The sequence below is a fragment of the Suricata suricatta genome, chromosome 4, assembly GCF_006229205.1.
Source record: "Suricata suricatta isolate VVHF042 chromosome 4, meerkat_22Aug2017_6uvM2_HiC, whole genome shotgun sequence".
Lineage (NCBI taxonomy): Eukaryota > Metazoa > Chordata > Mammalia > Carnivora > Herpestidae > Suricata > Suricata suricatta.
The window spans coordinates 85,610,044-85,631,883 of record NC_043703.1 but is presented as its reverse complement, the minus strand read 5'-3'; the positions used below and the strand labels follow the sequence as shown (position 1 = coordinate 85,631,883).

The window sequence follows — 21,840 nt, the reverse complement described above, 5'->3', positions numbered from 1 at the left end:
TTTTAACATATGCAATTATTTTCCATCATTTACAATACAGTAGTTACAATGACACTCCAAATGGATAAGCAAAGTAAAAAAATCAGAACCCCAACTTCTATTTCATGTAATTAGACTTATACAGAAATTAGAAGGTTAAGTAACAACTAGTTAATCACCTAATTTCACAGCTATCTGAAGTGGCAATCATTATATAGCAACTTATCTATGATACATTCAATATAAATGATAGAGTTTATTACTTGCCCAGAAGCTACAACACAGCCTGCTTAATACCTTTCCTTAAATTCCACCTCTATACTACGATAATTTGCATTTCTAACAAATGTCCAGGCAGTGCTGATGCTGCTGACCTGAGACCACACTTTGAGAACCACTCTGTTCTATTGAACTTACTAGTAAAAATATTGAAGACTAAGGACATTGAAAAATGCAGATCACAGTAATTTGAGCCAAATTCCAAAATCAGATAGAAGCACAGAGAACTCCCAGAGGAGTGGGTTCAGACCAAAGGGGACAGAGGCTCTCACTTGCCTGGACTTATTAAGCCTCATTATAAAATTCCTTAATAAGAAAGAATCAGAGACTGGCACCTGAATCTATTGTCATTCCCTGTTTTATTTTATATATATGTACATGTGCTGATATGTCTGTCTTGCTCTCACAGCTATGAGCAATACTAAAAGGGCTTGAGGAGGTTGTTACAGACTGAATTGCGTTCCCTGAATTATCCCTGTGTTTAACCCCTAACCCCCAATGTGACTATATTTAGAGATTGGGTCTTTCTAGAAGAATTAATGTTAGATTAAGTCATAAAGATGGAGCCCTAATCCAGTAGGACTTGTGTCCTTGTAAGAAAAGGAAGAGAGGGGCACCTGGGTGGCTCAGTCGGTTAAGCCTCCGACTTCGGCTCAGGTCAGATCTCACATTCGTGGGTTCGAGCCCCGCGTCGGGCTCTGTGCTGACAGCTAGCTCAGAGCCTGGAGCCTGCTTCCGGTTCTGTGTCTCCTTCTTTCTCTGCCCCTCCCCCTCTCATGCTCTGTCTCTCTCTGTATCAAAAATAAATAAAACATTAAAAAAAATTTTTTTTAAAGAAAAGGAAGAGATACCAAGAGTGCCCAACATGGAGAAAAGCCCATCTGCAAGCCAAGGAGAGACTTCAGGAGCAACAAAAACATACTTACACCTTGATCTTGGACTTCCAGCATCCAGAACTATGAGAAGATAAAGTTCTCTTTAAGCAACCCAGTCAGTCTGTGGTGTTTGGCAGCCTGAGCAAGATAATACAGGGTGCAACCAAGATGAGAATGTGAGCTTCCCAGAGCAAGAGAAGGAGAAACTTGGAAGGGGCCTCTGCAAGTGGAGACTGGCTCAACTCCCAGCAGGTGACAGGACCTCTCAAGAGGCGAAGTGTGGTGGGAAGTGAGCATGAAAAGCTGAGGTCACAGTAGGCAGAACCAAGGATCCCTAGGTGACAGACTCCACAGCCTTGAACAGTGAATGTCTCCATGGGCTGAAGGCTCAAGATCTACTTTCTGTTTTCAGAGGACACCTAAGTCCCAGAGATTTTGGTGAAGAAGCCAGCCCCCAGACATGATTTAACTTGCATTTCTCAACATTTTAACCAGTGGGGAGCTTAGGATCAGATCTGATTCTTTTTTAAATAGTGTGTCATTTATTGTCCTGAATGTTGTGGATTAAATTCATATCTACTGTGCCATGTATAAATAAATGGCAATGTAAACTAATATAATACTTAAAACTTTTTTATTATGAAAAAATTTAAATATACACAAAAGGAATAGAAAGATGGACCCCTGTGAATCCATTACCTTGCTTCAACTATTATCTATGTATAGCCATCTCTTTAAATTATTCTCTCCACTAGTGAATTATTCTGAAGTGGCCCTCAGACATTGTATCATTTGATTCACAAATATTTCAGTATACTAAACAATTATCACACCAAAAAAAACTAACCAAAGTCTCTTAATGTCTTCAGATAACATTCAGCATTCAAATTTCCCTGATTGTCTCAGTGATTTTTTAGCGGTACATTTATATTAGGATCTATATAAATTTAATATATCGTAATTGGTTGACACTTCATTTTAAAGTCAGGATTATTGAATGTTGAAATGGTTCCAGCCTTGGCCAGTATGTGACTTTTCAGGTTGATCGCTGGGTGTTTTATACATGACTGTAGTGGTCTATGGTAGTTTTGCTTTCTGGTGTTGGTAAGTTTCAGGCTCATTTTGTTCATTTTCTAGCTTAGCCCTGGTATCCTCCCCTCTCTCCAGGAGGTGTGAACTCCTTTAGTGGGGCATGGTATTTTGTAACCACAGTACAGTGTGGTGTGTTGCTCATTGCTACAAAGTTGGGCATGTTTCTAGATCTTTTCAGTGGAAACAAGGTTTTTCTTTTTAATGAGAGAAAATATATCATTAATTTATACTGAATTTCATACACTGTTATTTCTTTACTCATGTCCATCTCACTGTCTCTCTCTCTCTTCTCCCATCCTGAAGTCCTCACCACTATCATTCATTTGCTACAATGTATACACCAAAGACTCAATAGTAACCCCATCACCAACAATATGAAAACGATTTAAGGTTGGTTTGGAGTAGGTTTTGTTTCTGTATATTGTCCTTAGAGCATTTATGCCACCAGCTTGATTTTACATTTTGCTTTGAATTTGGGAGGATTGCTTTTAAATTTCATTTTTGTTTTATAATTATGTAGAGTATTACCTTTTCCAGGTCAAATCTACAAACAAAAAATGTATTCAGAAAATTCTTTCCATTTAGTTTCCTCCTTTCCTTTATAGTAACTATATTGATTAGTTTCTGATTTATCCTTCCACTTAAAAATCTATAAGCAAATATGTTTGGGTATTTGTATCTACCCTATGCCCACCTCACATTTCTCTACCTTGCTTTTTTCATTTAATCATCCCAGAGATCACTCTATAGCCACATAATGAAAATATTTTTTTGCACGCTATTTATACAGTAATTTAGCCATCACCACAGTCTAGTTTTAGAATGTGTCTGTTATCCCAGAAAGCCCCTTCCTGCCCCTTTGCTATCCTGCCTTGGTTCCAGCAAATATAATTCCTCACTTTCACATTGCATTGACGGCTGCCTCGTGTCCCATTGTGTGCATGTACCATAGTTTATTCATTCAGCCCCTATAATGCTTCAGTGAATAGCCTTATGCACATGTTTGAATTTTTACAAGAGTATCTTTGGAATAAATTCTAGAAGCATTTCTGAGTCAAAGTATCAGTGAATATGTAATTTCTCTAAATAAGGCCAATTTTCCACTTTGAAGGGGTCTACCAGTTTAGCATTCCCACCAATAATGTATGGCAACCTCACCAACAGAGTAGATAGTAAACTTAGAAATTGTATCTCAATTTAGTATTAATACACATTCTTCTTCCTATAAAGAAGGTTAAACATTTTTCAGGAGGTTAAGAGCCATTTGAATGTGTGTGTGTGTGTGTGTGTGTGTGTGTGTGTGTGTGTGTGAAGTCTGCTTCTATTCCTTGTCTATTCTTTATTATTTTTAGAGACTATATATTAGAGATAATTTTTATATAGTAAGTTACAAATATTTTTCATTTATCCTTTTTTTCTAATTTTTTTTCTACACTGGATAAAACATTTTATTTTATGTGATCAACAATAAATTTTTCCCCTTACTTCGTTTGGATTTTGAGTCACGAGAAGCTTCCTCTGCCCTGACTGTACAGTAATTTGTACTCTATATGCTTTGGTATTGGTATAGTTTCCTTTTTTTTCTTTAACATTTTATTTCCTGATTTGTCTGGCTTCATTCTGATGTGCAGTGTGAGGAACAGATCTACTTTTTATCTTTTTCTATATGGTTATCTTGATCTCTTCTAACACATATTTAAAACCTCAGTTTATCCCTGCTGACCTGAGGTGACATCTTTATCATATACTAAATTTTTATATGTAAGTGGGACTGTTTATGGATTTTCTGTTCTGTTCATGGATGTTCTGATTATGGATTTGTCTGTCTGTTCATATACAAATACCACAATGTTTTAATGGTAGAGATTTTATAATTTGTTAAAGTGCTTTTTTTTTTCTTGATTTATCCACTTTAAAATATCAGTTCCTTGTTAAGAAAAAAAAGACTGCCTAATTTACCCCTCATTTCTTGTTCCTTTTCCCAGATTTTCAGAGTTGTATATTTTCTTCTGTCAGTTATGTTTTAAATTTATGGTTAATTCTTTTAAAAAAGCCAACTTTATCTGGATATAATTTATACTAAAATGTAAACATTTTAAATGTGCATTTTGATGAGTTCTGACAAAACTACATACCCATGTAACTACCAGCACAATTAAAATGAACACTACATAAACATCACGTTTTTTGGTCGCAGCAGATTTAGTCAGTACGTGTTAGCTCCTCAAGGAGTGGGATGATGGCCTTAGCCCCATGCCTTGTCCTTTGCCACTTCTCCCTGTCTTCTACCTCTCAAAGTTTATTTGTATAATTTTTTTTTACAATCTCACACTTAATAATTTGAATCCTGTTACTATACTTAAGTATTCCATGCTTTGTCTGTGGGTTGATAATGAATTTGAAAATGGACATATATTATTTGTGTTATTCCAACTTTCCCTCTTTATAAATATTACAACCTCAATACCACTGAAAGCAGCGTACTTCTGGTATCTGGAGCAAATGGATTATCTTCTTCTGTCCTCTATTAATTGCTCAAACCATGCTTCCTACTTCAGCTATGGCTTTCCTAAATAGATGTTTTTCTAGTATCCTGAAGTACCTTTAAAAAAATAGTCTTCATCTTATCTTCCAAAACATCCAGGTTTTCACTGATACCTCCTATAGAATGAACTCCACTTGCCTTAGAGACATCTTGTCAACCATCACAACTTCCTGCCCTAGCCTGGACTGGTTGCTATGTAGGACTGCTAGCCATTTCTCTTTCTGGGACTCCCTTCACTGATCACTGGCCCTCTGCCTACCTGGTTATATGAACCGTTTTCTGGATTTCATTTCCTTTTTCTGTTTTCCTTCCTTATTTTCTTGAAGCATATCCTTGAGTAACTTCCTCAGGAAGGGCACATGGGAAGAAAACTTTAGGTTTTTGTCTTTCTGGAAATCTCTATAATCTATTCCATCTCTTACTTGATTGATCGTTTGCCTGGGAATAGAATTCTAAAATAACAAATTTTCCTCAGAATTGAGAAGGTATTGTTGCCTTGTCTTCTATAATTTGATTGTTGCTGATGTGAGGACTTGTTATCAGTATGATTCTGATTCCTTGGTACTTAAATTTTTCCCCATTTGAAAGAATCCAAGATTTTTCTTTTATCTTTGGTGTTCTGAATACAATAGATCCACCCCACCACCATTACAACCACCAATCTGCGATTTCACCTTCCATGATTTCAGTTACTGGGGTCAACTGCAGTGCAGAAGAAGGTATCACCAAAAGGCCAAAGTAGCCCATCACAACCCCTACATCATTTACCACACTTGATTTTTTTCACATAGATATTTTATCTCATATTATCACCATAAGGGTGAGTACAGTACAGTAAGATTTTGAGATTACAATTACATGACTCTTATTGCAGCATATAATTATCATTGTTCTATTTTTTATTATTGCTGTTAATCTCTTACTGTGCCTAATTAAACTTTATCATAGATACATATGTATAGGAAAAAACAGCGTGTACAGGGTTTGGTACTATCTGCAGTTTCACATATCCACTGGGGGTCTTAGAACGTATCTGCTGCAGGTAAATGAGGGTGGCTACTGTACTCACGAGTCTTCTTTCATTTTTTGAAAAAAAATTTTAGTGTTTATTTTTGAGAGGAAGAGACAGAGCGGGAGAGGAGCAGAGAGAGAGGGAGACACAGAATCTGAACCAGGCTCCAGGCTCCAGGCTCTGAGCTGGCAACACAGTGAGATCATGACCTGAGCCCAAGTCAGATGCTTAAACTGGCTGAGCCACCCGGTGCCCCAGAATCTTTCATTTTAATTACCCATTTAGTAGTCCCTTTCAATCTGAAGTCTGGCGACTGTTTGGCTCCAGAATGTTTTTTCCTATAATTTTGTTTTCTACTTTCACTAATTCTGACACCATAGGAACTCCTATTAATTGGATGTTCTATCTGGTAGATTGACTATCTCATTTTTTTCTTTGTCTTTTTAATTAAAGTATTTGACATTGTCTTTTGCTTGCTTATTTTTCTTTCAGCCTGTCTACTGATTTTTTTTTTTCATTTTAGCAATTGTATGTTGTTTTTCTAAGCACAGGTAAAGACATCAGGCAATGATGGAATAACATGTTCCAGAACACTGATACCAACTAGAAATGTATTTAAAAAAAAAAACAGTTTGAAAGCATTGGAAAGCTATTAATGCAGATAGGACTTAAGGGGCCATGATGCCATTGAGAATGTGTTGCATACAGGTGAGCCCAGGATTTGGTAGGCATGTGCTAATTTGGAAGTGGTGTAGGTCCAAGAGTAGGAGTTGCTGGTGGGAGGCCAGGAAGTTGAGTTGAGCCTTTGGCAGCCTCTTAGTAACTACAGTGAAAATGTAGATGTCGAGGCTACCAAAGCAGCCAAGACTTGAAAGTCTCAGGTCTCAGATAAAGAGAAGCTACATTGACATGAATTCAACATTTTGTTCCATATTTCCCTCAGACATTTGCTAATTCACAAGCAGCATAGGCACAAGAAGCTGAAAAACTAGAAAATGAAGCAGAACTTTTGACGGTTTTATGAGTCTGGGGAGTCAGTTCAGTTAATGGATCACTAATTAGGACAGGCCCTGGTAAACATCCAGGCCTCCCCTGGCACCATGGGAAGGCTACACTACAGGATGAAGAGCACACCAGAAAAAGATTACCCTTCCCAAAAGACTGAAACCTGGCTGAATGAATTGAATTTCAAACTGGGTAGGATGATGTGTCCCTACTCTGTCTGCCAGAAAGCAAACTGTATTATTCTCTGTGGAGGAAGATAACATTAGTGGATCTCAAATGTTGTCTCCAATTTTTTATACATAATGTCCAGTATGCAATAAAAAATTATCAGGCATTTCAAGAAATAAAAATACCAACCTGGAAGAAAATTATAGAAATAACCCACAGATGATGGCAAATTTGGAGTTACATTGGACCATTTAATTTTTATGTTCAATAAAATAGGTGAAAAGATTACAAATTTCTGTAGAGAACTGGAATTAATGAAGTAGAATCAAATGAAAATTTAGTAACAAACTACTGTTAAAAACTCCATCAATATGAATACAACTTACAGAATGTGAGAAAATATTTGCAAATCATGTATCTGATAAAAAGTTATAACCAGAATATATAAGAAACTTTAGTAACTCAATAGCAACAAAACCTCAATTAAAGAGTGTACAAGGGGCACCTGTGTGGCTCAGTTGATTGGGTGTCTTGACTCTTGATTTTGGCTCAGGTCATTATCTCCTGGTCATGAATCAAGCCCTGCATTGGGCTCTGTGCTGAGTATGGAGTCTGCTTGGGATTCTCTCTCTATCTTTCTCTCTCATATAAATAAATAGATAGATACTTTTTTAAAAGTGTACAAAAGGCCTGAAGAGATATTTCTCAAAGAAGATACACAAATGGCCAATAAGCACATGAAAAGTTGCTCAACATCACTCATCGAGGAAATGGAAATCAAACCTCAGTGAGATACCACTTCACACTCATTTGGACGGCTATAAAAACAAAATAATAAATGTCAAGGATGTGGAAAAACTAGAGCTTTTGTGCATTATTGGGAATGTGAAATGTTACACCTGCTCAGGCAAATAGTATGATAGTTCCCTCCCATAAAAATTGAATTGTTATTCAATTCCATTTCTGAATATGTACCCAAAAGAATTGAAAGCAAGGTCTTAAAGAAATACGTGTACACCCCATGTTCACAGTAGCATTATTCACAACAGTGAAAAGGTAGAATCAACTTTGTATCTAGTGATGAATGAATAGATACACAAATTTATATACATAGAATGGAATTAGCCTTAAAATAGAAGGAAATTCTGGCACCTGTTACACCGCAGATAAATTCTTTAGGACTTTATGCTAAGTGAAATAAGCCAGTCACAAAAAGACAGATACTGTAGGATCTCACTTATTTGAGGTACCTAAAGTAGTCAAGTTCATAGAGACAGAAAGTAGAATACTGGTTGCCAGGATCTGGGGGAATGAGGGAATGGGACGTTTATTGTTTAATGGGTATGGAGTTTCATTTATGCAAGGTAAGAGTTCTGAAGGTTGGTTGCACAACACTGTGAATGTTTCATTATTAAATTGTACACTCAAAAATGGCCAAGATGGTGGGACATCTGTATGGCTTAGTTAAGCATCTGACTCTTGGTTTTGGCTCAGTGATCTTACAGTTCATGGGTTCAAGCCTCACATTGGGCTCTGTGCTGACTGTGGAACCTGCTTGGCATTCTCTCTCCCCCTCCTCCACTTGTGCACTCACTTGCGCTCTCTCTGGAAAAACAAAAAAACGAACATTTAAAAAAAGTTTTAAAAATTGCTAAGATAGAGAAAAGGGAACCCTCATGCACTGTTGGTAAGAATAATTTAAGTTGGTACAACCTCTGTGGAAAAAAGTATGGAGATTCCTAAGAAAATTACAAATAGAATTACCACATGATTCAATAATTCCACTCCTGGGGGTGCACCTGGGTGGCTCAGTCGATTGAGAGTCCAGCTTCAGCTCAGGTCATGATCTCTCAGCTCATGAGTTTGAGCCCCACATTGTGCTTGTTGCTGTCAGTGCAAAGCCTGCTTTGGATACTTTGTCCCCTCTGTCTGCCCCTCCCCTGCTTGCACTCTCTCTCAAAAATAAACATTTATGAAAAAAAACAACTCTACTAGTGGGTACTTACTGAAAAAACAAGAATAATTTGAAAAGATATGTACAGCCCTATGCTTACTGCAGCATTATTCACAATAGCCAAAATATGGAAGCAACCTAAGTGTCCGCTAATAAATGGATAAAGAAGATGTGGTATATATATGCAATGGAATATTACTCAGACATAAAAAAAAGAATGAGATTCTGCAATGGCAGGACAATAGAATGTATCTGGACAGTATTATACTACATGAAATAAGAGAAAGATGCATACGAGTTTGCTTATATGTGGAACTTAGAAAGGAAAAGAAACTAAAAAACCAAAATTATAGATACAGAGAAGAAATTTGCAGTTGATGGAGGGGGTTAAGAGGAAAGGGGATTAAGAGGTACAAACTTACAGTCATAAAATAAGTCAGGGATGAAAAGTACAGTGTAGGGAATCTAGTCAATGATACTGTAGTAAGATTGTATGGCAACAGATGGTAACTATATTTACTGCAGTGGACATAGCATGATGTGTAGAATTGTTGGATCTCTGTGCTGGTCACCTGAAACTAATATATCCTTGTATGTCAACCAAACCTCAATAAAAACAATATATGATAAATTGTTAAGATGCTAAGTTTTATGTTTTATGGTACTAAAAATAAAAACGTCCACAGATGAGTTTAATAACAGGTTAGATATAGTAAAATAGAGGATTAATGGTGTGGAAGACCGGCCAATAGAAATATCCATAATAAATTACAGAGAAAAGGCATGAGAAATAAAGAAATGAAAATATGAGATATATGGGACAGACATAATGTAGAAGTCTAACATACGTGGAGACTGGAGTTCCTGAACAAGAGGAAAGTGAGAACAGGGCAGCAGTATTTGAAGAGATTGCAGGCAATGATATTTCCAAATTGACTAAAAGACATTAAATGACAACCTGAAAAGGAAGTTCTATAATCTCCACACAGGAAGAAAAAAACACCTGGACACATCATTATAAACTTGTTGGAAACCAAATACAGAAAAAACTATTTAAAAAAGTCAAAAGGAAAAATAAATTACAGTCCATCTTCATTATTTTTAGTTTTCGTATTTGTTATTTGCCTACTTGTTAAAATGTATTTGTAACCTAAAAGCCAATACTCAGTGTTGTTTTTACAGCCATGCATACATCGGCAAAAAACTTACATCACCCAATGCCCTAAACCTCTAGGAACCACTGATCTTTTTACTGTCACCAAAGTTTTTATCTTTCCCAGGATCTCATAGAGTTGGAATCATACAACTTTTAAAGATCAGATTCTTTCACTTATTAATTTCAGATTTTTCCATGTCTTTCTGTGGCTTGATAACACTTACTTTTATTGCTGAATAATACTGCATAGTATAGATGTACTACACTTTATTTAGCTATTCACTTTTTGAAGGACATTTGAATTTCCATTTTTTGGCAATTAGGAATAATGCTACTATAAACATTTGCATGCAGGTTTTTGTGTGGAAATAAAGTTTTCAATTCACTCAAGTAAATACCAAGGGGTATGATAGCTAGATTGAATGTTAAGAGTATTTGGGGCTTTGTAAGAAAACCTGCCAAAGTTTTCCAAAGTGGTTGTACAATTTTGCATTCCCATCTGCATTGAAAGAGTTCCTTTTGCTCCACGTCCTATCAGCATTTGGTGTTGTCAGCTGTGGAGACAAAGGTTCAAGAATTCCTTGTACTTACATAAATGGGTTTTTAAAAAAAACAAAAAAACTTAGAGCAGAAAGTGGCCACCACAGAGCAAAAGCTCCCAAGGTTAGTTATCGAGATAATATAATAGGATTACTAGTAACTTGTTAGGTCACCTGCAGAAAACTACTTTCCATCTGGCACCACTATACTTTGATTACAACTTCAATTCCACTTGCTCCCCAGACCCTTTGCTTCTTATACCCACAAGTTAATCATGACTATCTGATTATTTTCTTCACATTCAGTACAGGTGTAAGATCTTGAGAGCTCAATCAATACAGACAAAACCCCTGTTTGAGGCTTCCTGTCTCTTCCCCGACATCAGCCTCTCTCATTTTCATTTCTGCATTTGCTCTCTTGCTGGACAAGAGAGAACTCCAGACTCATAGTCTGTGACAGTCAGTGTTTTGGATATTAACCATTCTAATAGGTACATAGTAGTATCTCATGGTTGTTTAAAGCATTGTGTTTTTAATTTGGGGTTCCACATAATTGCTTTTTCTACATAGAAATATGATTGATGTTTATGGTGTATCTTGTATCCTTCAACCTTTGCAAACACCTCTAGAAACTTCTAGAAGGTTATAGTGTAGATTATCTGAAATTACGATGCAGACAACCATGTCATCTGCAAGTAGGGCAGTTTTATTTCTTTTCTGATCTTTATGCCATTTCTTTGTATAGATTTATTGCAGTGTCAGAACTTCCAGTAATATATTGAATAATGAGGGGTAAAGTGACATTTTTGCTGTGTCCTTAATCTTGGAAAATATTCAGCATTTTACCAAATATGGTATCTATAGATTTGGTTGTAGATGTTTTACATCATATTGAATTAGTTTCCTTTTATTCCTAACTTAACTGAGAGTTTTTAATCACAAATGGATGTTGCTAAATCAATGTTTAGAGGGAAAAATATTTTGGTAATGCTTATGTTTGAAAAGAATAAAGTTTCTTCCACTTAGATGCACTAGAAAAATAACAAATTAAACCCAAACAATGCACAGGGGGGAAAAAAGGATAGAAACAGAAACCTGTGAAATTGAAAACAGGAAAGGGATAGAAATAAATCAAACAGAAACTGGTTTATTGAAACAAATCAATAAAATTGATAGACTTCTAGCCACACTGATCAAGAAAAAGAAGACACAAATTACCGGTACCAAGAAATAGAGTATATCACAAAAAACCTTACTGGTATTAGAAGGTATTAACACAGGTATTCTATAATTAACTCTATGATGGTAAATTTGACAACTTAGATGAAAAGAAACAATTTTTTGAAAGACAAAAATGACTAACTTCAGGAAGAAATAGAACAACCTGAATAGTCCTATACCTACTAAAGAAATTGAATATGTAGTTAAAAAGCTTCCCACAAACAAGAACAACCACTAAGAAAACTATACGAAGTAATGGACTCAAAATCACTATAAATGAGTCAAGATAAAGTCTTAAAAAATATGTAACCCATTTCTAGGCAAGAAAAGAGAAATAGAAGACACCCCCCCCCAAAAAAACAATAAAAGGGCAGACCAAAGCCATAACATCAATGATAATCTTACATATAAATGTTTGGGCAGAAACCTATATGGATCTCAAGGGATACTGAGTGAAAAGGCAATCTCAAAAGATTACATACTGTTTAATTCCATTTATTTAATATTTATGAAATGACAATTATAGAAATGAGAGCAGAACAGTGGTTGCCCGTGTTTAGGGATGTGGGCGGTGAGTGGATACGAGTATAAAGGGCAGCAGGAGGGACATCTTTGCTGCGACAGCACAGTCCTTGTATCTTGACTGTGGTGGTGTTATATGAACCTACACAGAGGAAAAAACGTATCGAGCTATAAACACACAATTAAGTGCATACAAAACTGACAGTTGGGGTGCTGAGGTGGCTCAGTCGAGCATCGACTTCAGTTGAACCTGGTCTCATAGTCCATGACTTCAAGCGCGACGTCCAGCTTATTGCTGTGAGCACAGAGCCCACTTTGGATCTTTTGTCCCCCTCTCTCTGCCCCTTCCCCACTTTATGCGTGCATGTGTGCTCTTGTTGTCTCTCAAAAATAATAAAACATTTAAAAAATTAAGAAAAACCCTGACATCTGCATAGAGTCTGTAGGTTTCTCACTTTTTTTAAAAATTTTTTATGTTTATTTATTTTTGAGAGACAGTGTGATCAGGGGATGGTCAGAGAGAGAGGGAGACACAGAATCTGAAGCAGGCTCCAGGCTCTGAGCTGTCAGCTGCCTGATGCAGGGCTCAAACCCACAAACGGTGAGATCATGACGTGAGCCGAAACCAGATGCTTAACCGACTGAGCCACCTAGACACCCTGGTTTCTCACTTTTTGTATTGTAATTAGGCCAGGTATTACCATTGGGAGAAATTGGCTTGAAGGGTACATGGGACCTCTCTACTATTTTTGCAACTTTTCATGGATTTATAATTATTTCAAAATAAGAAGATTTTAGAGATCACTTATATTTCTATTCAGCAAAAATTCCAAATGAAAAAAATGTAATATACATTTACAATAGCTTTTAAGAAATCAAAATCCTAGGAATAATTCTAATAAAACACATATAAGTCATCCTCTACAAAGAAAACTTTTTGAGAAATTAAAAGAACCAAACAAATGAAGTGATATGTTTATTGTATTGATCAAAGAATGATAAAGATGTCAGTTTATCCCAAATTGCTATGTGAATTTAATAGTCTTGATCAAAATCCCATCAGGTCTTCCCCCCTCTCCCCTTCCCTTCTTTTGGTGGAAGAAATAAACAGCTGTATACTGAAATGCAAATGAAAGATATACCTAAGATAATGATAGAAGAAAATTTGAAGTACTTCCACTCCAGATATCAAGACTTATTGTAAAATGGCAGTGTGGTATTGATACAAGAATCAGCAAATAAACCAAACAAGTAAAATGAAGTTCAGAAATAAACTCACACATATGTGGATACTTATGACAAAAGTCCAGAGTACTGGGGTAAAAGAGTTCTTCAGTAAATGCAGCTGGATCACTTTTATAGTGCTATGTGAAAATATACCCATTCCTCACACATACAAAATCAATTCCTGATGAACTGTGGGTGAAAGAGAAAACAATTCTAAAGCATAACATGGAAGAATTTATTTTGAGTTTAAGGCAAGTAAAAATGTCTTCAATAAGATGCATAAAACATTATATATATATGTGTATATATGTATATATTTACAGATGTTCTTTTTCATAGCATCGTCTTCTTGTTTTATGGATGTACTATCTTCTCCATGGTGATACCGATTAGAATATTTTAGCAGGTTTCTTGATTTTGCAAGTTCAACTTTTTGCTTGTTCACTTTTTACATTCCTGGTGTCCACATATGTCTGATGGTTCTAAGTTTTCTTAGGACTAGATTGCTTATAGGTGGTGGACGTAAGTTTCCTGTGCTGTTGTGTAAGTAGGTTTGTTTCCTCATTAGGGCTGAACAGGAAAGCTTATGGGAAGCTCTGGGTACATGGCTGGATGGACAGCTCTTTGGCTGGGAATCTCCAAAATGCCAGGATTCTTAAACCATTAGCCTCTTCCCACACAACCAGGTACATTTCTTTAGAATTCTCTGTCTCCTTTGCCTGGTGATAAACACTGGACTGCCAGGCCCTCAGAACCTTGCCACCTCTGGGTCTCAATCCCCTGAATTTCTCCAGGAAGGTCTCTCCTGGCCCCTTGGGCCTTCTTTTGCATATAGACTTGCCTCTGGCTTCCTCCCCCTGGAGTCCTCTCAGCATCCATGCTCTCATTTGCTTTTCTATAGAAGTATGTGAAAATCTACTGAATACCCCCTCCATTTATTCATGTCTTCTGTTAATATTGTTGGTATCCAATGGTGTTAAGTGGAGAAAAACAGATGTTGTCAGTCTACCCCGTAAAAATGAAATCTTCTAACTCTCCCTTCTTTTAACCAGCTTAACTTAGTGTTTGCTAAAATTACTTAGACATAACATCCTATAAACATCCAAATGGAATATGTATTTAGAAACAGTATTATATATAAATTGAAGGGGACTATGGGAAGGTCGATCAATTCAACTATGAAAATAAAAATTCTTGTGTCCAAAAACCATGTCAGGATCCCCACGTGTAGTAGAGTTTTTTATTGTACATCTTTCAGTAATACAGCTTAGGCATCCTAGTGTTTACAAGCCCTGGGGTGTGAAATCTTACAACTGAGTACTTTTCCAAGTAGCAAAATGAATCTAAAAATGTTTCAAAGAAAACCCATGTTCTGCCCACTGGTACTCAATTATCTTTAGGGCGGTAAGTCTGATTAGCCTTCACAAACTTCTCAAAAGATTGCCAGCTCATCTGTTCACTATCACTTCTCTTCATCTCTCTGTCTGCCGTCTGCCTACCACATGGTAAAGCAGAACTTTGGATTTTCCCCAAAGGATATAATCTCAACCTGTCAGCTATCCAACTTCTGCTCCCAAGCCAGACTGAGTAAAATCAATTTGAAAGAAGATCACTGTTCTGTGAAATACTAGCCTTCCAGATGTCAGCAGGTCCTCACACGCAAAAGAAGTTCCATGATTAACCGAATGCTCAGCTGTGTATTAAAGGATCTGAAAAGGGAAGCCTCATAGGAACCAATGTGTTCTACTTTATCTAAACCAAACTTTCCCCCACAGTATTTACCCTGGAATCTTTACTAAGGGGCTTTTTACCAGAAGCACACATAAGAAATTTACTTCTCCATTTGTTACACAATGCTGCTGGAAAAAAATCATCTCTTGTGATACTTGTCCAAAACACTCCACGAAACAAGTGTCTTTCTGTGTCTGTGTGAAGTGGGGGGTGGTGAGAGCAGGGGTGCTTTACCCTTTCTGATGAGCAGAGCCATATGACATGTTCCCCTTTTTGCTCAAGGAAACTCTGAGTCAAACTTGATATTCCTTCTGAGTAAAGATATGGGTCTCTGCAATTACCATATTTACTTCCTTCCTCTTTCCGTATTCTTATTGTTTTGATTGTATTTAATCCTGTTACTACATCCTTTGGTAAACCTTTTCAAAAGTGTTTTAGGAACAGTGAAGACCGAAATGTGTTTCAAAGGGCTAGGAAAGAAAACCTGACCGGACTGTGGCATTTAGTCATTGATACATGACAATATAAATATCTGGGATCATACAGACTCAACAATACGATCATAGTCTAATCACACGTTGTGACAAGTTCCCCACGACTTCAAACAATTGTTATGTGGTGGGTTTCAACTGGAAGACAATGTTTGGCTTTAAAAAAGAACTCCTATCAGATTCTTGTGCCTTGTATTTGATAACAAAGAGAAAACCTCAGAGAAACTATAGATTTACATTTCCATTTCGTGGGAAGATTTAACTAAGCGTAGTTTAGTCAAGTTTTATTTCAAAATGCAAATTCGTCATCAGAGGAGGCTGGCTGTTTCCCTAGGCTTCTGTCAAACATATTACCACATGCAGCACACATAACACGCTGTTCTTAGGAAATATCTTCAGTTGGCTTTTTAAAATGACAATGCACAATGCTGGCTCTTGGGGGAAGGGAAGTAAGGAACGAAGAAGAGGATTCAGAGGTGAGGTCTTCAGGGACACACATCCTTTAGAATTTATATTGAGTTATAATTAAACCGCCTTCCCCAGAACATTAAATCATAGTGGACAGGAAGGGAAAAATCTAAACATCTGGCAGTATGATGCTAGTCAAATAAACTATGGTGGAATACTACAATATCAAAGTGAATTTAAAACATATTTAACAGCTTTAAGAACTCGTGGATTTAGAATAGTAAATAATCTTTTGATTTTTGTGGTCAACATTTGCCATCGACAGTCAGAGATACTGAAACAAAAAAGGTAAAAAAAATGTATTATGAGTTCAAAACACTAAACAAATACAAAAGAAAGTTAAATAAGTTATGCTATTTAGTGAATTTGTAGATTTATACTTCTACTTTTATTAAAGCTTAAAAGGCCTTTGATGCTCCCTGTATTATTTATTGAGTAGTGCGGGGTACTGACATCATGTACAGGTTATGTCAGATATTCTAAAGCATAACAAATATATCTGTATAAAATCTACAGAATTTTAATGGTGCATATTTACAAAACTATTTTCTCTGTTGTAGGATGTTAGTTTTCTTTTTCTTGCATTTCTTTGTTCTACATTTTCTATAGTCCATAAATGTCCATGGTATAATGGATCTGAGGAGACATTTCTGGCTACCTGCTCTTTCTCCTCCTAAGCTGAACAGATCTGGTTCAGGTGTGAGCTCACATCTCCCACCCCCTTCTGGCTGGGACTTGATGGGGTGAAGTTTCCCCATCTGCCTGCAGGTCAGACTGACAAGGAGACTGGTGGACACGTGTCCTGGAAATTTCTGAAAAAGGTGTCTTCACTTTTGAGCAAGAGCTGCAGGAACAGACATCTGCTTTCTGGTCCTCTCAGGTCTGCAGCAGGTTGAGAGGCTTACTGCCACAGGAAGAAGCCAGCACACAGGGCAGAGCAGCAGGAGGACCTCAGGGAAGGGGCCAGGGCTTCAGGGCCGGCCAGCATGGGGCTGCCTGGCCACTGGCTGCATAGGCAGAAGACCTGACAACTGTGGTCATGTTTAAGCCACTTCGGACCGGGTTTTCTGTTCTTTTATTCCTAAAGCAGCCTAACAGAAGAGGGTCCTCCTGAAATCCTTGCTGCTGTTGGCCGTTGGACAACATTTTCCTTCTTCTCTCCAATCTGTACGTTCCAGCAAGTGAGCAAAGTTTAGCTGATTTGAGACCAAGCAGAAGGTGGATTCCAGTTTTCCTTTCCATCCTAGAAAATATATTCACTACCTGGAGCTTAAGATTTTTCATGTGTTTTCTCTTCTGAAGAAGGGCATTTGATTTTAATGCACTGAGTGGAGGCATAAGGCCCAGACCTTTCTTTGACTGAAATTTCGCTCCCTGAGCTTTCCCCTTTACACCAAAATCAGGTAGTCTGGTTGTGATCTTATCTGTTGGGAGCCCTAAATAAAACTCAAGGAGGTGAATGTCAGCCTGGATGGTGTGGAATAGCACAAACTGATACGTCCCAGAGGCCGGTGGCAGGTGGAGTGGGGCATCATGGTGAGAATCCACACGGTGTGGATGTGCTGAGGACCACGGCACACTGGAGAGTGCTCCGTCTGGAGAAGGCAGCGCTCCCGTCTGACAGCCGCCCCCTCGCTCCAGGTGGGGTTGTGCCTGGCTGGCCATTCTGGACTGCCCGGGGCCTGCTGACGCTCACACACTGCACCCCAGATGTGTCCAGTCAGGGAAGGGCCGACAATTCTTCCTTCCCTCCGTCTGCATAGTGTTTCCATAATGCAGCCTGTGCTTGCCTTCCCTGTAAGTAATGCAGCCTGTGCTTGTTCTGTGGGTTGCCTCTGAGGTTGGGTCAGACAAAATCCTCAAGACTTTTTCCCTCCAGCTACTTTCAGGATGGCCTGTCACATCCTGAACATAAACAAGTGGTGAAAAAAAAATAATCGGCCTTCTAACATCTAACTGTATGTAGGCCTATGTCATAGTAAAATCATTTAATGATTCTCCAATTGACAAATTATTTTCATGCATGTACATTATTTCTTGTTATGAATTTGTGTTAGATGAATGTCCCAGAGAGAGAGAGACTATTGTATTAATGGCACTGACATCTTGTAACTCTTAATATGGACACAATAGTAAGGTTTTTTTGTTTGCCTGCGTCGTCTTTAATGCAGGATTTGGTAAATTCCATCTTGTTAGGTTAGGCCCATAATCCTAATTAAAATTTTTTTTTCCTGCTTGTGAGCCTGTCATCCACTAAATTAACTATCATTTTGTGTCATCTGCATGTTTGAGAAATATGTTTTTTTGGTTTTGAGACAGATCCTAAAACAAATTTGCTTAGGGGAGAGTCAAGCATAGAACTCTATGAGATACCAGCAGAAGCTCCTTTCTCACTGTTTAGTTAATAAAAATATATCTGAGGGGGTCCTCATCTCTTCAACTTGTCCAGAAGGAAGAAATAAGAGGCTGAATCCATTATCTCCCTACACAGAAGACAGAAAGAAAGAGGTTGCTTTATTACAGTAAGAGAGCGCTGTGGTTCTCTTTAAATTTCCTGTCGACTGTCCCCCACTGCCTGATGAGTGGTGGCCATGAAGATGGCAGCCTATATTCCCAAGGTAGGTATCTAGTGTCAAGGGCAGCAATACAGACCTTATTCTCAAGGATTGCCATTGCGTGTTTTGACCTGCCTGGCCATTCCCTGAATACTGCAAGAGTTTGTCCTTATTTTCCCCATCTCTGAATAGGCAGAAGAAAGAATCAAAGAAGTTGAATGTAATCAAGTGAGATTATCAATTCTGAGCAGTTGAAAGATAAATGAATGACCTGTGGGGACCCATCAGGTGTACCAACAAATGTAAAATGGGAGTCCCAGAAAAGGAGGGAAAGGGGACAGAATAAATATTTCAAGAACTGGGGCATCTGGGTGGCTCAGTTGGTTCAGCATCTGGCTTCAGCTCAGGTCATGATATCACAGTTCGTGGGTTCAAACCCTGCATCAGGCTCTGTGCTGACAGCTAGCTCAGAGCTTGTTGCCTGTTTCAGATTCTGTACCTCCCTCTCTCTCTGACCCTCCCCTGCTCATGCTGTCTCTCTCTGTCTCTCAAAAAATAAATAAAAAACATTAAACAAATTTTTAAATATTTCAAGAACTAATGGCATACAATTTCCCAAATTTGATGAAATACATGAATCTACATGTCTACGTTCAGTAAACTCCAAGTAGGATAAATTCAGAGATCTACACCAAGACACATTATAACCAAGCTGTCTTAAGACAAAAAGAAAGAATCTTGAAAGCAGCAAAAGTAAAGCAACTCATCATTTTAGGATATTCAATAAGATAAGGTTCATAGTTAATTTCTCTTCAAAAACCATGGAGAAAAAGAAAGAAGGGAAAGGAAAAAGAGAAAGGAAAAGAAAGGAAGAAAGAAAGGAAAGGAAGGGAAAGAGAGAAAGGGAGAAATGGACCATGGAGACCATTTAAAATAATAAAAAAAGATAGCAAAGAAATATCCTATACTATACTTCAAAAGTGGACGGGAAGTTAAGATGTCGCAAAACATACAAAACCTGAAATACTTTATCACAAGTCAACCTAACCTAAAAGAAATGCTAAAGAAAATCCTTCAGGCTGAAATGAAAGGACACTAGACAGTAACTAGAAGCCTTAAAAAAGAGGGGGGATAAAAGCAATGACAGTTGTATAGGTAGATATAAAAGGTACTATTATTGCATATTTATTTTTTGGTAACTCCTACTTTATTTCCTAAAAATGAAAAAACCCAATAATTATAATTCCATGTTAATATATGTATAGTATCCATGTTTATAAATGTCTAAAGATGTAATTGTAACAATAATAACAAAAGGATGGTTGGCAGGATAAAGGAGCAGCATTTTTATATGCTATTGAAACTAAGTTGGATTAACTCAAGCTTGATTGTTACGAAGCTATTAATTGTACTGCCCATGGTAACCACTATGAAAACAGTGAAGAAAAATGCACAGAAAAAGAAAATGAGACTAAAGTCAAAATTTTATCCTAGAAGATAATCACAAAAAGACTGTAAGGAGAGAATTGAGGAACAAAAATTATATAGGAAACACATAGCAAAACCGCAGACGTCCTACCACATCAGTGATTACTTCAAATGTAAATGGTTATACTTACCAGTAAAAGGCAGAGATTTAGAATAGGCAAAAAGCCATGATCCAACTATCTATAAGAGACTCACTTAATATCCAAAGGCACACAGCTGAGGATGGCTATTATAACATCAAAAAATTGACTTTCACACAAAAATTGTTACAAGAGACAAAGAATGACATACTATATTGATTTTAAAAAAAGTCAGTTCATTGAGGTTTATCCATTATAACATACATAACTCTAAAAAGAGGGTCCCACAACATATGCGACAAAAACTGCTGGAATTGAAGGGGAAAATGGTTTCACAATCATAGTTGGAGTTTTTTAATACTACACTTTTGATAATGGATAGAACAACTAAGTAGAAGATCAGTAAGGGAACAAAGGACTTGAGCAACCGTACTAATCAGCTAGACTTAATGAACATAAACAGAACGCTCCACCCAAGAACAACAGAAACACATTCTTTTCCAGGGTATGTGGAACATTCTCCAAGATAGACCCATAAGGTAAGCCATAAAATGAGTCTCAATAAATTTATGAATATTAAAATCATGTAAAATATCTTCCTCAACTACAACATATAGTTGCAAATACCTACATAAAAAAAGAAGATCCCAAATCAATTCTCCAACTTTATACCTTAAGGAAATAAAAAAAGAAGGGCAATCCAAACCCAAAGCTGGCAGATGGAAAAAATAATAATAAACATTAGAGTGGAGATCAATAGAAAAACAATAAGGAGAATCAGTGAAATCTAAAGTTAGCTTTTGGAAAGAGCAACAAAACTGACAATCCTTTAACTGGACTGACCAAGAAAAGAAAGAGAGAAGACTCAAATTGCTAAAATCAGAAATGAAGGTAGTAGATACATTACTCTAGACCTTATAGAAATAAAAGGATTACAAGAGTATACAGTGAACAACTGTATATCAAAAATTAAATAGTTTAGACAAAATGGACAAATTCCTAGATACACACAAACCACCAGGAACAGAAAATCTAAACAGACATAAAATAAAGAGATTTAATCAGTAATCAAAATCTCCCAACAAAGAAAAGACCAGGACCAGAAGCCTTCTTTGGTGAATTCTACAAATCACTTAAAGAAGAATGAACACCAACCCTTTACAACCCTTTATTAAACTCTTCCACAAAATGGAAAACTAGGGATACAAAAGGCATATAAATACATTACAAGAAAAAAGGCTCTAGGCCAATATTCCTTGTAAATATAGATGCAAATATCCTCAACAAAATCATAGCATACCAAATCCAGCAGCAATTTAAAAGGATTATAGATCATGATCAACTGAGATTTATCTAGGAACACAAGCAGTTCAACATATGAAAATTAATTGGGATGCCTGGGTGGCTCAGTTGGTTAAGCATGCAACTTACCATGATTTCATGATTTGTGAGT

The 21,840-nt window shown here is 37.1% G+C and overlaps 1 long non-coding RNA gene across 2 annotated transcripts in view; it reads right to left on the bottom strand.

Annotated features, from left to right (window-relative positions):
• LOC115289720 overlaps positions 1–8,178 on the bottom strand; it is a 16,021-nt gene extending 7,843 nt beyond the window's left edge. Inside the window, exon 1 of one of the 2 annotated variants that reach the window (XR_003907776.1) lies at positions 8,108–8,178. This is a non-coding gene — a long non-coding RNA (uncharacterized LOC115289720). Of the gene's footprint in view, positions 1–1,184; positions 1,378–8,107 lie in introns of those variants that run through there. The other variant, XR_003907775.1, reaches the window with a different exon arrangement.
• Between the last annotated feature and the right edge of the window lie 13,662 nt (positions 8,179–21,840).